This window comes from Gekko japonicus, unplaced genomic scaffold, assembly GCF_001447785.1.
Source record: "Gekko japonicus isolate JY-2015 unplaced genomic scaffold, Gekko_japonicus_V1.1 scaffold1051, whole genome shotgun sequence".
In the NCBI taxonomy this organism is placed as follows: domain Eukaryota; kingdom Metazoa; phylum Chordata; class Lepidosauria; order Squamata; family Gekkonidae; genus Gekko; species Gekko japonicus.
This window is the reverse complement of record NW_015160868.1, coordinates 425,502-436,722: the sequence shown is the minus strand read 5'-3', so window position 1 is coordinate 436,722 and position 11,221 is coordinate 425,502. Positions and strand designations below refer to the sequence as shown.

Genomic DNA, 11,221 nt, shown 5'->3' with positions numbered 1-11,221 from the left:
GTTCCTGCCCCAAAATAGCCCTGGATATCACCATTTTCACAGTCTTGTTTCAGGCAACCTCAAAGCAAGCTGACTAACACACGGCAATGATGTGTCAAGCAAAAGAGCATACCTATTCTTTAAAACACGCAAGCTCAAATGAGATGTTATACTAAAGTCACGAGAATCATTGAAAAGGAACTCGCGATGGCCCTGCATGCAGTTTGGGCAGGGACTACCAACTCGTGTGCTAGTGCCACCACCAGACCACAATGGGAAGGATAATAAAGCCACAACTCAGCCACGATAGCCCGTCCATGGCCCAAGGACTGTGGTCATCTGGAGAACTAATGGAGAGAACTTCCCATTATTGCTGACTACTACCCTGTAGGGGTCAACAGCATTACTGGCCAACCCCGAACACTCTGGGGCATTTTGCGAAATCCCTTCTGCTGGTCCACAGTCAAGAGGACAAGGCCTTGAGTGGGAGGGGGATATAAAAAAGAGAAGGAAAATGGCCAGACATCCAACAGTTAGGAACGACCATTTCTTTCCCCACTTGGAACATCAGAAATGTGATGGAAGACCCCATCACAGGTTCTATTTTTGAACAACTCCCCCCCCTTTTTTAAAGTGTATTGAATATATGTCAAACATACATTTAAATCAATTCAGCCAGTCATAAAAACAAAGCAAACAACAGTGCACTGTAAGTTCAAAAGCAATTTCAACGTTACATATAACAGAAGCATTTGGGATTCAATACCAAAGCCAGTAACTCATAGCGCTGTTTTGTGACCCAAAGATTATGGAAAGGGTGCTCCTACCAAAGTGAGTAACCTCAGGAACGTGACCAATCTGTATGCCCTGCCCCCTGTAATTTCCAAAGCAGCCTGAGCCAGTCGCACAAGATTAGATCGCGATCGACCCCTAGGAAGGCACTGAAGCCTGAGCGCCATCCCAAATGTAATGCTACCAGGGCTATTTTTGGGCAGGAACGCACAGGAAGGGAGTTCTGGCTGGCTCCCAAGTTGGCCACGCCCAGCAGGAACTCATTAGCATAACAGGCCACACCCAGCAGTAGAAACTAATTAGAACTGGCTACATTAGGGGTGTGTGGCCTAACATGCAAAGGAGTTCCTACTACAAAAAAGCCCTGGGTTTTGACAACAAACAAAGTAAACAGAATAAGAAGCAAAAGGTGGGTGTGGCTGGATGACCACACTTCTGGTAACATGGGGGTGTTGCCTGATATGCTAATGGGCTGTGCTGTCAAGGGTGTGGCCTAATATGCTAATGAGTTTCTGCTGCTGGGTGTGGCCTATTATGCTAATGAGTTCCTGCTGGACTTTTTCTACAAAAAAAGCCCTGTGCTAAACTGTTATCTGTTTAATGGTATTTGGATTATTATTGTTAGCACCTTTTAATGTTGTGATTGTTATATGGTTTTATGATCATTATACTGTTTATTGTTGTTTTTATGCTGTTGTAAGGCGCCCTGAGCCGGCCATGGCTGGGAGGGCAGGGCGTAAATGCAATAAATAAATAAATAAATATGGCTAGGATTAGATGGTAAGATATCATTTTCCATTTATGATCATTATACTATTTATTGTTGTTTTTATGCTGTTGCAAGGCGCCCTGAGCCGGCCATGGCTGGGAGGGCAGGGTATAAATGCAATAAATAAATAAATAAATATGGCTAGGATTAGATGGTAAGATATCATTTTCCATTTATGATCATTATACTATTTATTGTTGTTTTTATGCTGTTGCAAGGCGCCCTGAGCCGGCCATGGCTGGGAGGGCAGGGTATAAATGCAATAAATAAATAAATAAATATGGCTAGGATTAGATGGTAAGATATCATTTTCCATTTATGATCATTATACTATTTATTGTTGTTTTTATGCTGTTGCAAGGCGCCCTGAGCCGGCCATGGCTGGGAGGGCAGGGTATAAATGCAATAAATAAATAAATAAATATGGCTAGGATTAGATGGTAAGATATCATTTTCCATTTATGATCATTATACTATTTATTGTTGTTTTTATGCTGTTGCAAGGCGCCCTGAGCCGGCCATGGCTGGGAGGGCAGGGTATAAATGCAATAAATAAATAAATAAATATGGCTAGGATTAGATGGTAAGATATCATTTTCCATTTATGATCATTATACTATTTATTGTTGTTTTTATGCTGTTGCAAGGCGCCCTGAGCCGGCCATGGCTGGGAGGGCAGGGTATAAATGCAATAAATAAATAAATAAATATGGCTAGGATTAGATGGTAAGATATCATTTTCCCAATCGTGCCAATAAACTGCCCACAGACACCAAGGGAATCAGATGCTTTCCTATCTTTCCTGCCCCGAATACCCAGGTGTCACCTGAAGCCATTTTCTCCAGGACTGAGAGTGAAGGAGACCTACTCCAGTCCACAGGGGTCTTTCCATATACCCACAAACACCATTCATATTTGAAAGTATGTCTTGAGGAATCCAGTTTCTCCCCATTGGGGAAAAAGGTGGTGTACTAATGAATTAAATGAACAATCGTCCAGACATTAAATGAAGTATGTCATAAGCCTAAATCCTTGGTTGTCCTCCTCTGTTTCTTTCTACAGTCTGCAAGTTCCACATTTTTCAGGTATATTGTTACCGTATCGTAGCCTCCACGGTTGATTAGGAGGTGAAACCTCTCAGGAATCCCGTGAATGCTAAGCAAATATTTTCGAAGTAGACACTGCACACCCTTTTTTATTTATCTTCTCACCGGAGAGCTCCCCAAAGTTCACAAGCTCGCCTTCTGCCCTTGATAGCTTCTTGACGTGACTACCAATTATTATAATGAACTTCATCTGTAATTTTGTCAGCTTGTGTTTGATGTCACAACCGCTTGTGTACTCTGTGTTCTCACAGTTTACCCTCTCTATTCTGCAACTCCTGTACTTGTACTGGCTTGTCTTGTGGGAAGTCAATCGTGCTAATAATGGAATTACAATTTTTCGCATATTGAGAGTCACCCGAGCTTGCAAACTAAACATACCCAATGACTGATATTCTTTACAATGGCCCATAAAATTCATCCTGGTTGCTAACTTGCTTTTAGGTGCGACTGCTTGAAACAAAGCAATACGTATTTCTTCCAGTCTTGTGTCTGACCCGTTCTGATATTCTCTCCGTCTCTCGCGCACACACACACCATGGATCAAGTACGGGTATCTAGAGCAGTAAATGCATCTAGATCTGACGAATGGAATTTCGACTCTTGAAAGCTTATACGCCCAAAATCGTGTTGGTCTCTAAGGTGCTACTGGACTCGAATCTAACTGAAACCAGGGTCATTTTGTAGAAAAAGAGTTGCAGGAGCTCATTAGCATAACTCATTAGCATAACTTATTTGCATATGCCACGCCCCCTGACATCACCGGAAGTGTGTCAGAAGGCAACACTCACAGCTCAGGCTCCACTGGACTGTTTTGGATTGCTAGTTATTGTGGGGGGAGGGGCGGACGCAGATCTGTCCTCACAGAGGAGGGAGAGCTTGTACCTGAATAAAACTTGGTCTTAAAGGTGCCACTGGACTGTTTTGGGCCAGGGGGCCAGGGGGAACTCTGCAACTTACCTGGCTGCTTCTTGCTCTGACTGAGGACTGCTGGGAGCAGGGGGCGGGGCTTGTTGCATGTGCCCGCCCCCTGGGCTCTTTACTGCCGGAGCTCCGCTCCTGTGCTCTCCTGCAGGAAATGACCCCTGACTGAAGCTATCTAGAGCAGGGGTGTCAAACATGCTTTTTCTTCTGCTTCTGCTTCCAGTTCTGCTGCTGCTGCATCATCGTAGGTTTGCAGCTTAGAGATACATACCTGAACAGCATACTCAAGATTGCAATGGCACAGACATTTTGATGCAGCAATTCAGAGCAAGAGGTGTCAGTTATCAGACACTGTTAAATAAACAAAATATTCCAAGAGTGCTAATGTTTTAAGCATGTTTTTATTTTACGTGTTTGTGTCCTTTATAAAGTTTATATCTCTGCTACCTGGCATTACATTTTATGACACTCATGGCTCGGCCCAACAAGGTCTCATTTATGTCAGATCCGGCCCTCATAACAAATGAGTTCTGACTCCCCTGATCTAGAGTAGTTTCCCAAACTGTGTGTTGGAAAGCCCGTGAAGGTGGGTCCCAAGCTTTTGTCGTTTTCTCGATTTATGCATGCTCAGTTTTTGTTTGCTACCATATCAAGAGCCAGTTTGGTGTAGTGGTTAAGTGCGCGGACTCTAATCTGGGAGAACCGGGTTTGATTCCCCACTCCTCCACTTGCACCTGCTGATGTGACCTTGAGTCAGTCACAAGCTCTGGCACAGCTGTCCTTGAAAAAGAGCAGTTTGTGTCAGAGCTCTCTCAGCCCCACCCACCTCCCAGGGTGTCTGTTGTGGGGAGGGGAAGGGAAAGGAGTTTGTAAGCGGCTCTGAGACTCCAAGTGAAGGGCAGGGTATGGATCCAATCTCTTCCTCTTCTTCTTCTCTTCTTTGGATTCTTGGGTCACCATGCCAAAAGGCTGGGAATGGGTGCTTTAGAGAAGACATTCCAGAACCTGGATGCCATCACAGAAAAGCCCCCCTCTCTACTAGCAACAGAACTAATTTTGGGAGGCCCCATCCCCAGAAGAAGGTCTCTGACAATTGCTGACCTCAACAAACAGACTCAGCAGCTTCAGAGTTTAGAACTCAACCTCAAGACCAGTGCCCCAAAACAAAGTGGATGACAGCAAAGATGTGTAACCATTGGAGAATCACATTCTACATGGGCCAGTTCAGGCGAAGAAGAACCAGTCCGCCGTACTCTGAACCAAGCCGAACGTGGTAGCCAAGGAGTTTCCTGTATGATTTGCGCATCCCTCTGTCACAAATAATTATATTACTGACAGAAATGAAGTACTTTGTGTCCATAGTATCTTTGTTCTTTTGTCCCAGTCTTAAATTCAATCCAAAGAAAAGAAGGGACTCGACAACTTCAGCCCATCGTCATAAATCAGCAAGAAAGTCTGCAGATTCTAATACAAAAACTGGTATGTCTGGCACATGGAGGAGAATGTTCTTCCTTTGGAAAATATATATATATCATCTCGTTCTTGAGCAACACATCTGCCTAAGGGAGGAAAATACTATGTGCCGATAGCGTTCCGTCAAGCGAAGGTTGACATATTGAAATTATTAAAGAGATCAAGCCAGGCTGAAAGATTAATGCTCAAAGAAAGTTGACTTTTTGGCAACAGAAGTGTGTGATGATCCCTTACACTAATTTAAGACTATTCCAAACAGTGCCTCCACTGGTACTCAAGAGTTCAGAGGTAGAGTGGATTAAAAACAGGAGCCTGCTTGAAGACTGGCCGATGTTATTCAAATGTGTCTTCCGCTGAAATAAAAACAAGAACTATCCCCTCCCCATCAAGGAAAAAAGGAGATCAAGAAACTGAGAAAAACCAAAACAACTGAAAGATGGAGTGCTTCTAACTGGTACCACAGTTATTGAAAAGTCATTCATGTCATACCTAAAATAAGACAAGCGCTGATAACGAGTCTCCTAGTGGCTGCCAAAACTTCAATAGCCGCTGTGTGGAAGTCTCCCTCGGCCCCGACGAGAAACAACTGGTTTTAAAAAGTTTGGGACCACTTCATTTTGGAAAAAAAATCTCAGACAAGATTCGGAGATCGGAAATATACCCAGATCAATCCAACTTCGATGCCAAATGGTTTCCGTTTTTAGATTATATCCTTAACGCAAGATTGTCAACAACATAATCCTTTGTATCGCACTTTGGTCTTTTCCTAATGTTAGTCTTTCACGCTGCTTCTCTTCTTCTCTTTCATTCTTACTGTTTCATGTTTGATTGTGGAATTCTCGGGCATTATCGACATCTCGCATGGGTACAATAGTGGAATAGTAATCATGGTCTTCTTTCAAATGGGGTCATAGCACCTAACAAACATAATGCCTGAAAAGGGAGCGGTGGCGCAGGCAGTTCAACGCCGGCCAGTAACATCAATAGCAAACAGCCACAATGGCTGTTCGAATCCCCACCACGGCCGGAGTGAGCTACCGGCCCTCAGACCCAGCTCCCGCCAACCCAGCGGCTCAAAAGTAATTACAAGTAGAGAAATGGGTACCTGCCTTACAGGCAGGGGGCACCCTCCTCCTGGTTTGGTGCCAGGAGTGTTGATGGCGACGGCGACGGGAGATGTGAGAGAGAGGCGGCAGTAAGAGAGGCAGCGGCAAGGAAAGAACAATGGCGGTGTCCGGCGAGCCGTGGAGGCGACGACTACATCAGATGAAGTCGGAGTCGGATGACGCAACTGCGAGGCGACGCGGCGTGGCTGGAGCCAATGGGACGAGTAGCTGGAAGCCGCAGTCCAGAGCAGTGCACGCCAACGGAGGATACACCAAGGAGCCCGCCGATGGTCGCCGATTGCCTGGAGCGCCGAGACTGCGCCTGAGCCGCCAAGAAGGAGAGAAAATCCGCCGTCTGGGTGCTGCTAGGTAACCCCCCCTGCACAAATTGTGGCCCTAGTTAGGATTCGACTACAGACGTGTAATGTAAACCGCTCTGAGACCCATTAGGGGTCATGGGCAGTATAGAAATCACATGTAAATAAAATAAATTGAACCACATGAGTTTAAAAGCTAGCACATACTTATCTTGAATAGGGAGCTGTAAGTGTACTTGTGATTAATGAATGAGGTTAAGTACATGAATGTGCACTATGGTTTATCGATGTATTGTTTGAACTTCAATAAAGTTTATGAAATCTTTAAAAAGAAAAGAAAAGTCATTCATGTAAGCCACTGAGATTTTGAGTCAATGATCATTCACAGGTATGGGGCCCCAAAGTATATTCGTGTAGGTCCTTCACAGTGAACGTTTTCACATAATTTTTCAGTGTTGGTGAACTACATGGGGAATTCTCCACTGAACTAAATAGGGAATTATCACACAGAGGAGCTCCGTTATTTACCGATGCACACAAGGGAATCTATGGTTTGGGGAGTTAGGTCACACATTGCTTCACACACCCTAAGGTCAACCGTTTATATCCAGAGTGACACCCAACAAAGCAGGAAAAATGATTTCCAGTTCACAGACAGGAGGCTGAAGAAGAAGGAAGAGCAGACAGCATACCATACTAGAGTTGCCAGGTCTCCCCTGACCACTGGTGGAGGATGGGGGGTAGGGTTACTCACTCATAAGAACGTAAAGGAAGCCAATGTTGGATCAGGCCCATGGCCCATCCAGTCCAACACTCTGGGTGCGTTCAGACGCAGCGTTTGCAACGGTATAGGTGCCGGTTGCAATCGGTGTACTTACCGGCGTTCACACGTAGAACATCTGCCTTCCGTCCCTAACGGTTGCAAAGCCCTTTACACCGTTGTACTCTGCCACTAGGTCCCCAAGTGGTGGTATCCTGAGTATAACGGTTGTAATCGCTGTACCCCCGTCTGATCACTCTCTACCGTTCCAGAGCCACTTCCGTTCGGAAGCCCGAGGCGTCCAATTTTCGCCCGCCATTTTTTTTGTTAGGTTGCCGATATGCGCTTGGGCAAAGCTTCGCCCCGGCGTTTGTTTTTTTAAAAAAGAAAAGGCCCTTAGTTTAACTTTCCGGAGGAGTCCGGGACTTCAGGGAGGCCAGTTTGGGCTTTAAACTTTAAAGGTAAGTCCTTACCTTTAAACTTTAAATGTAATACGGGGTGTTTTGAGCATGCGCAAAGATCGCCATTCTGTGGATGGCTGCCTATGCACATGCTCAAATTGAGGTTTTTTTAAAAAAAAACCGCCGATGCCCGCAGCATGTGAACGGGCATACAGCGATGGGCTCCGCTGTGAGGGAGGTAAGTGTGATCGCGTTTCAGCCAGCATAAACTGCACCGGTTCCAACCGGTACAGTTTATGCCGGCTGAAACGCCCCGTCTGAACGCACCCTCTGTCACACAGAGCATGTGCCATCAGGAGGTCCACCAGTGGGGCCATCAGGAGGTCCACCAGTGGGGCCAGGACACTAGAAGCTCCAGGTTGGGAAACTCCTAGAAGTGTGGAGGTGTTCCCTTGGGAGGACAGAGACCTCAATGGGGTACAACGCCAGACAGCCTACCCTCCAAAGCAACCCTTTCCTCCGTGGGAACGGATCTCTGCAGTCTGGAGGTGAGCTGAAATCCTGGGAGATCCTCAGACCCAACCTGGAGGCTGGCATCCCCACACCCTACTTCGGTCAGCCTCAAGAAGGTGCTCTCTTCTCCCGTAGAGTTCGCATCCCGAAACACGTGCACGCAAGCATCTGGAGAACAGCAACATAGACGTGCAGCGTCGGTTGGGTTTGGCACTCTTCCCTGCAAGTGGAGGCGAAGCAAAACAGGGACCAGGACTGAGCTTCCCATCCCATCCCCCAAGCACGCTTGCCGCACCTCTCTGGGCCAGCTGGATATCCTCTGATGATTCAGGGCTCTTTTTGTAGCAGGTACTAATTTGCATATTAAGTGACACACCCCTAATTAAGCCAATCCTCCAAGAGCTTACAGTAGCCCCTGTAAGAAGAGCTCTGTAAGCTCTTGGAGGATTGGCTACATTAGGGGTGTGTGGCCTAATAGGCAAAGGAGTTCCTGCTACAAAAAGAGCCCTGAAACGTCTCACACACAATCCAGAAACCAATCGAACAATCAAGCCTGGCTTTTGTTGTTGTTGTTGTTGTTGTTCAGTCGCACAGTCGAGTCTGACTCTTTGCGACCCCGTGGACAAGATCTCGCCAGGCCCTCCGGTTTTCCGCCGTCCTCTGAAGTTTGCTGGGTTTTTTAGGGGTCTATAAAACGTTATGCATTAGGCTCAGAGGTAGGACAAGTGAGCCTTGCGAATAGCTCAGGCAGGCCTAGCCACGCTTCCCATCGACAGCAGCCTCGGGTCTAGACAGAAGAAGGTGTCAATCAACCTGCTGTACGAAACACCACAATCTGATCTGGCTTCTCTTTTCTAAGGTGCCCAGTAAACACTTGCTTTAGGTTCATGCTAAAGGTCCGTCTCATCAACCAAGTGTCTCCTGGTGGTGGCAGCGGCGGAAAATACCATCGGGTCACGGCTGACTTATGGTGACCAGTGTTCCCTCTAAGTTTAGTGTGAGCTAGCTCACAGTTTTTTAGCCTCTGGCTCACCCATTTTTGTCTTCGCTCAGGAAGGAGGGCTCCAGAACAAACTAATTTATGCAGGAGCCAAACCGCTCGCTCACAACTTTAATGCCAGGAGCTCACAAAGGAGAATTTTTGCTCACAAGACTCCACAGCTTAGAGGGAACATTGATGGTGACCCCCAGAGTGCTTTCAAGGCCAGAGAAGTTCAGAGGCGGTTTGCCCTTGCCTGCCGCTGCAACGGCAACCCTGGACGTCCTTGGTGGTCTCCCATCCAAGTACAAACCTCGCCCGGCACTGCTTGGATTCTGAGATCTGGCTAGCCTGAGCCACACAGGGCACGGCAGGTGAACAGGTTTGCCCTTGCCTGCCTCTGCGTAGCAACCCTGGACTTCCTTGGTGGTCTCCGATCCAAGTGCTAACCAAGGCTGACCCTGCTTAGCTTCTGAGATCTGAGGAGATCAGGCTACAAAAAGGCTACCGTGGGAGGCAGACACACACACACACACACAGAGGAAGCCCAAATCCAGGGGTTGTTGTTGTTGTTCAGTCGCACGGTCAAGTCCAACTCTTCGCGACCCCATGGACCAGATCACGCCAGGCCACGCCAGGGGACAAGATGAGTAATTTTTTAAAAAATCATGGGAAAGTGGAGAGAGAGAATAAAACCAACACTCTGACGGGAGCTGCTTCCGGAATAACCTCATTTTAATCTGCACAGCCAATCAGATTTCCAACAGCTAATCAGAAGTAGGAACCCCCACTTGACCACACCCACTTTCTTTCGGCAGACACGATGGAGCTCACGGGCCCCCGAATTGGATAAATCACAGAATATCTCTGCATCCAAGTGACAGCTTGATGTAGTGGTTAGGTGCGCGGACTCTAATCTGGGAGAAGTGGGTTTGAATCCCCACTCCTTCACTTGCAGCTGCTGGATGACCTTGGGCAAGCCGTAGGTCTGATAAAAGCTGTTCTTGAAAAAGAGCAGTTTCTGTTAGAGCTCTCTCAGCCCCACCTACCTCACAGGGTGTCTGTTGCGGGGAGGTGAAGGCGTTTGTAAGCCGCTCTGAGACTCTGAGTGAAGGGCGGGGTATAAATCCAATCTCTTCCTCCTCTTCTTCTTTCTGTACCATCCCCATTCCATTCTGCTAGCTGCACTAAATGCCAACTCTTTTTGGGGTTTTTTTTTAATTAAAACCCCCCCACAAAGGCAAAACTGAAATTCCCTTGCAAAAGGGGAGGGGAATCGGACTCGAAATGTTCCCGCAGCCTGCACTGACAACCGAGGAGATGACCTTCCGCGAGATACAAATATATATTTCTGCATTTTAAAAGCTTCCTAATCGCCACAGAGCGCAGCCTCTGCAAAAGCCCTCCTCGATAGAGCTGCTCTAAAGATGGTGCTAATGTACAAAGACCAGGTGCTAAGTGCAGGCCCTGGCGCTCATGCATTCGGCTAAAGAGAAGATCAATAAGCAGGCAGAGCATTAAATTTCACAGGCTGTAGCTGTCATGCCCATTACATAGCATTCGAACATCTTCACAGGCAGCTGCAAAATGGCTGCCTCCTGACATTTTCCACTGCGGAAGCCAGCGCGGGATCTTCCCGTGCGCTCCCGGTTCCCACCTTCCTCTGCGGACCGGAGACTGAGTGGTGCCACCGGCCTAGCTCTCAATACGGACAGATTCACAAAAGGAGGGAGGGATCATTTATTATTTATCCCTGTTACGGAGGCTCCAGCATCTGTTTGCTTTTAGTGACAGCGGGACGCACACAGTGTACAGATGAACTCCTGTGTATCCCAAGGATTGTACAGGGTGGGGCTCCCAAATCATGGCTGGCCACCTCACATGGCCGCTCCATAGTGGCTGAGAAGGCTCGTGGTTAAGGTGAGCTCCAGGGGTCATTTCCTGCAGGAGTGCACAGGAGTGGAGCTTCGGCAGTAAAGAACCCGGGGGGCGGTCACGTGCTACAAGCCCCACCCCCTGCTCAGTCAGAGCAAGAAGCAGCCAGGGAAGCAGCAGAGCCCCCCCCCCCCCCCCGCCCCAAACAAGCCCCCGGCCCCCTTGCGACC

General features: G+C 47.4%; 1 protein-coding gene across 1 annotated transcript in view; it reads right to left on the bottom strand.

Annotated features, from left to right (window-relative positions):
- FTO (fat mass and obesity associated) overlaps positions 1–11,221 on the bottom strand; it is a gene marked incomplete at its 3' end in the record, with an annotated part of 177,145 nt that overhangs the window by 105,170 nt on the left and 60,754 nt on the right. The gene's annotated exons all lie outside the window — the stretch shown is intronic.